Below are 5,467 nucleotides of genomic sequence, written 5' to 3'. Positions count from 1 at the left end.
ACTGATTTTCCTAAAAAATGGTTTAACCGAGCAGTTTTTCCTTAAAAAGTGGTTTAACTAAGTCAGTTTTTCCTTAAAAAGTGGTTTAACTAAGCCAGTTTTCCTTAAAAAAATGGTTTAACTAAGCCAGTTTTTCCTTAAAAAATGGTTTAACAAAGCCAGTTTCCCTAAAAAAAGTGGTTTAACTAAGCCAGTTTTCCTTAAAAAGTGGTTTAACTAAGCCAGTTTCCCTTAAAAAATGGTTTAACAAAGCCAGTTTTCCTGAAAAAATGGTTTAACTAAGCCAGTTTTCCCTTAAAATGTGGTTTAACTAAGCCAGTTTCCCTTAAAAAATGGTTTAACAAAGCCAGTTTTCCCTTAAAATGTGGTTTAACTAAGCCAGTTTCCCTTAAAAAATGGTTTAACAAAGCCAGTTTTCCTTAAAAAATGGTTTAACTAAGCCAGTTTCCCTAAAAAAAGTGGTTTAACTAAGCCAGTTTCCCTTAAAAAAAAAAACGGGGGCGGCGCTGGGATATTAAATCAATATTCAACGTGATGCCGACGCATCGGCAGCTTGTGCTGCCCCCATCCCGTAAAGGTGTGTCGGGGGGAACAATAATCAGATTTTTAAGGCTTAATCCTGTCTGCATGAGGTCGAAGGAGGCAGCATCCCTCCGTCAGGTGAGGGAACTCCCCTGTTTTCTCGCTGTTCCGTGTTAAAGCCGCAGTTTTCCTTGCCCGAATGCCGAGGGGAAGGTCCCGTGTTGGGAGAGGAAGGATGAATTATTGCTGCTTTTAAAGAAAAAAAAAGGAAACGAAACGAAAAACCTGCGGGTTTTACCAAACGAAATTTCGAACGGCATTTTTCAGGATGCATCCCCATCCCGCCCGGAGCCAAAGCTTTAAATTAGGGGGGGGAAAAAAAAAAAAAAAAAAAAGAAAAAAAATTGGAATAGGTGATTTTTATTGGAAGGATGCAACAAATAATCATCCTTTGGGGTTTTGCCCGAAGGTTTTGAAAAAGGGGAGGGTGAGCTGTGAGGGGAAAAAAAAAAAATCCACCGAAGTCTCCGTGGAGTGTTTTAGTGGAAGGAAAAAGGGAAAACCAAGGATTTTCCTTGTGTTGCCGGTTGCTCCGGGGATTTTCCCGGGGACCTGACCCCCAAAGTGCAGCCGCCAGCTCAGGTCCTGAGGGTTTTGGGGTAGAAAGGACCGTTCCTGGCTGGTGTGGCTTTTAGGGATGGGTTTTCCCCCTGCAGGCGCTCTTCTCCGGGACTCCGGTCCCCTGTTCCCGTCGTCCCCGCTGCCGCCTTGTCACCCTCGTCCCACACGGGGGGACAGTCCCGGCCCCGCTCACCCCTGGGGTCACAAAACAGCACAAAACCTGCCCGGATGCCCAGAGAGAGGAGCAAAAAGTCACGGTATTTCTATTTCTAGCCCTCCCGGAGCCCCTCGCCAAGCATCCCGTGTCCCGCTGAAATGAGGCAAATTGCATAAAAAGTTACCCAAACTTAGGTTTTTTTTTATAAACTTCTCCCAACCAGGTGTTTTTGGCCAAAGTTTTCTCATTGGAAAAAACTTTTCCCAAAGTTTGCCCATTGGAAATCCTCAACAAATTGATGATTGTTATGAAACGAGCCGGGGCAGCTTAAGGGGAGCGGTTGGAGGAGGAGGGGAGATCCTCCAAAAATTGGCTGAAAATTAACAACTTTGAGAAACGGTGGCGGAAGAGGGAAGACGCGGCCGCATCCTGCTGGAAAGAGGGTTGTGGTTGACTTTCCCGGCGCGTCCCCCCCTCCGAGCTGGCATCTATCCTGGCTTTTCCTCCTCTCCCTGGCGAGGAAACGGGTGCGGAGACCCTCGGGCAGAGGGAGCCGGGTGGGCGATGCTCAGCCCGAAAACCTGCCCCGAAAATCCCTGCGGGAAGGATGCCCCGCAGATGGGAATAAAATTTCCTCCGGGGAAATCTTCGAAATACCAAATTATTTTTTTTTTTTGGCCAAATTATGATTTGACTGGATTTTTTAGCGATAAATTTGTAATTCCCCCTCCTGTTCCCATGCTCCCCAGGGCCTCCGGCGGGCGATGGGAGCCCCGGCGGCGCCGGGGAGGGCTCCTGGCAGGTTTTGTGTGGTTAAACCCCCCCCCCCCTTCACCCCCAAAATCTCTCCCCTTCCCCGAGCCGTTGCCAGAGGGTCCCGTCGGCTGCTGGGGAGATGCCGGGATCTCGCCTCCCAAATTCCGGCGCGGCATCAGCGGCAGAAGCGTCTCATCCTCCCTCCGCCTCCGTTTGTCCAGCCGGGAAGCGGGAGAGACGCTGCGGACACCGTGATCCTCCTCATCCTCGCTGAACAACCCCCCCCCCCCGGCCTTCTACAAACCCCCCCCCACCCCCCCCCCCGCCCCGATGTACCGGACACGCACCTCAGCTCTTTGCACGGCCTTGCTTTGGAAATTAGGCGGGATTAACGATTAACGACGTCTCATCGGTTTCATTTTCTAGTTTTTTGGGGTTTTTTTGGTTTTTCTTCGCAAAAGAAAAAAAAAAAGAGAATAAACCCAACCAAAGGGTTCCTTGCCGCGCGGGGGGAGGCGGTGAAGACACGGCCCCCCCCCCCCCCCCCCCGGGAACTCGACGCATCGGTGCAGAGCGACCCCCAAGGGGGGGGGGGATGTGGAAAAAAACCACCCCAACAACCCACCAAAACCCACCCAAAGCCCATTTTTTTTTTGGTTTTTTGGCTCATGAACTTCACGCCCTGACTCCCGACGGACACTTCGCCCTGGAAGCTGGAAAAAAAAACCCCAAACACCAAAACACCCTCCCCCCCCCAAAAAAAAAAAAAAAAACCCACGAGACGAACACAAACCAAGACGTAAAAACGCTGTGGGTGACGGAGAGACGCTTTGGGGCGGGGGGGAAGATCTGCCCGGAGGGGAAAGCGCCGGCGGTCACCGCGTCGTGACATGTCGTGACATATCGTGACATGTCGTGCCCCGGATCCGCGGCGGTGACGACGGGGACACGACGATCCCCCGGGGCTGGTGCCACTCGTGGGAACGGCGGCGATTCCCAGGCTCCGCGCCACGGTTCCGGGGGTCGGTTTGTCGAGGGTCTTTATTTTCTCGGGGGCTGGGGGTTATTTTTATTATTATATTTTTATTTTATTTTATTTTTATTTTTGATCCGGGTCATTAATCTTTCTTTTCCCCCCCCCCTCCCACCCCCCAGACTGTAGTAATCCAGTAAACTCCTCCTAATTTTCAAAAGACAACGAGAAGAACGACAATCTAAGAAACCAACACCCTCCTTTGTGCTTCTATAAATATGTTTCTGATCTAATTTTATTTCTCGTGCTCATCTGTACTGTTGACAGTTACAATTGTGTATAATTCTTTTTTTTTTTTTTAATTTTAATTTGGACTTTTTTTTTTTTTTTTTTTGGCGTTGTATAGGGTTTAGTTTTAAAATATATATATATATATTTTCCATTTTTTAAAAAAAAAAAAAAGGGGTGTTGCAAAACAAAACAAAACAAAAAAAAATTGCACGATTTAAATGACAATAGTTAAAAAATGCTGCAGTTTTTAGAGACGTGGAAGCAAAATGGAGCTTATTTATTCTCAAAAGGCTATAAAGGTGTAAAATGCATGAAGAAAAAGAAAAATTTACAAAAAAAAAAAAAAAAAAGAGACAAAAAAAGCGTAACCTGAACAAAGCGTAGCGTTAAAAATTTTAAAGGATGACGAGAAGAAGAAGGAGAAAAAAAAAAAAAAAAAAAAAGAAAAAAAAAACCAACGAAAAAAAAACAGCTAATATATTGTGTTTGGGCTAGTTTGCTTTTGTTTTTAATTGTTCCTTTTTTTTGGAGAATGAAATACAATTGTGTATATTTTCATATAAGAAGTATGCACTGAGATGTTTCGGAAAAAATGCTCTATTACTTTCTAAACGTGTGGTTACTTACCAAAGTCTGTTTCTGATCTTTTACCTTCTTCAAATCCCCCCACCCCCCCCACCCCCCCCCCACGGAACCCCCTCCCGACACGGCGCACGCCGGGGCTCGACGCCGCGGGCCGCAGCCAGAGGTAAGCTCGGGGGGGGGGGGGGGGGGGTGGGGGGGACAGACACCCCCATTTCTTGGCCGCCGAGCGGTGAGGACCACCCCCCCCACCCCCCCTTATCCATCAGCCCCCTCCTTTCCCCCGCGCGCCCCCCCCCGCTCCCCCCTCCAGGACTCCCCACCCAAGTCACTGTGGGGTGATGGGGGACCCCAGCGGTGGGGAAGCTGCTTTTTGGGGGGGGGCTGGTGGATGCCTTGGGGGGGGGCGGCTGGGCCCCCCCATGCTGGGAAGGCTGGTCTTTCCCTGGATTTGGCTGGATTTTTTTTTGGGGGGGGGGGGTTGTGCTGGATCCGCCGTGTCGGGGAGAGCAGTGTTGCGGGATGGGGGGGGGGGAGATGCAGAATAAAGGGTAGATCCATGTCCGGGGGGGGGGGGAGAGAGGATAATCCGCCGGGATAATGGGGGTTTTCCCCCCGGCTGGAGCAGAGAGGATGAGGATGGATGAAGGTCAGGGGGGGTCTGGTGGGGGCAGGATGGGGCGAGAAGTCGCCCACCCCCAGAGGAAATTTGGGGCCCGGAGCGGGACCGTAAATGATGCCTCAAACCTAAAATATCACGGGGGGGGGCGGAGGGGGGGGGCAGCCAGGGCACATCAGGCAGGCGTTGAGGATGATGATGATGGATGGGGACGGTCTCGCCTGTTCCGGGGTGGGGGGGGGCTGCGGAGGTGATGGGGTGCCGGGTGGGGTGCGAGGGGATGGGATGACCCCCGTTTTTGGGGGATGGCGAAGGGCCCGGCTGCGTCGGAGGTTTGGATTGAGGGTCTTGGTGCCGGGGGGGGGGACACGACGCACCTCAGGCCTGGCGGGGGTTTGGGGTCATGTTGTGTGTGTGTGTGTGTGTGTGGGGTGTCACCTCGGGGAAGGGGGGGGTGTCACCGTTGGGGTGTGATGGAGGTGATAAAACCAGAGCTGGTGGCAAAGGGCCACGCGTGGTCCCCTGGGGGAGAGGGGGGGTCGCCCTCCCCCTCCCCTTTTTCCACTCTTCCCCCCCCCCCAAAAAAAAATCTCAGCAAACCAGGGAAAAAGCAAATTTACAAAACAAACCCCCACATTTTCCTTGAAAATTCCACCTCCTGCGCTTTTTCCACCCTCCCTCCCCCCGCCTTGCTCCCCCCACCATTTTTGATGGGGAATTGGAAAATTTGTCACCAGCTTTGGGGAAAATGCCACAAATTGGGGGAAAATGCCTCAAATTGCCCCTGTCACCCGGGATTTGGGGTGTGGGGTCAGGGTGCTCTGGGTGTTCCCCCCCCCCCCCCGGCCCCCCACCTGGTTTTCTGAGGGGGCCGAGCATCCCGGTTTGCGGCATTTTCTGGGCCCTGCCTTGTCCGTGCCACCACCCCGGCGCCTTCCCCTCCCAC

General features: G+C 51.5%; 1 protein-coding gene across 3 annotated transcripts in view; it reads left to right on the top strand.

The window, feature by feature from the left end:
• MEF2D (myocyte enhancer factor 2D) overlaps positions 1-897 on the top strand; it is a 40,555-nt gene extending 39,658 nt beyond the window's left edge. For all 3 annotated transcript variants that reach the window (XM_074164438.1, XM_074164437.1, XM_074164436.1), the window contains one exon: positions 1-897. This exon is cut by the window's left edge and continues 913 nt beyond it. The gene's annotated coding sequence lies outside the window, so the exon portion shown is untranslated.
• Positions 898-5,467: the final 4,570 nt, after the last annotated feature.

The sequence above is a fragment of the Numenius arquata genome, chromosome 27 (assembly GCF_964106895.1).
Source record: "Numenius arquata chromosome 27, bNumArq3.hap1.1, whole genome shotgun sequence".
In the NCBI taxonomy this organism is placed as follows: domain Eukaryota; kingdom Metazoa; phylum Chordata; class Aves; order Charadriiformes; family Scolopacidae; genus Numenius; species Numenius arquata.
Note: the sequence above shows the minus strand (reverse complement) of the source record. Positions and strands in the feature narration are given on the sequence as shown.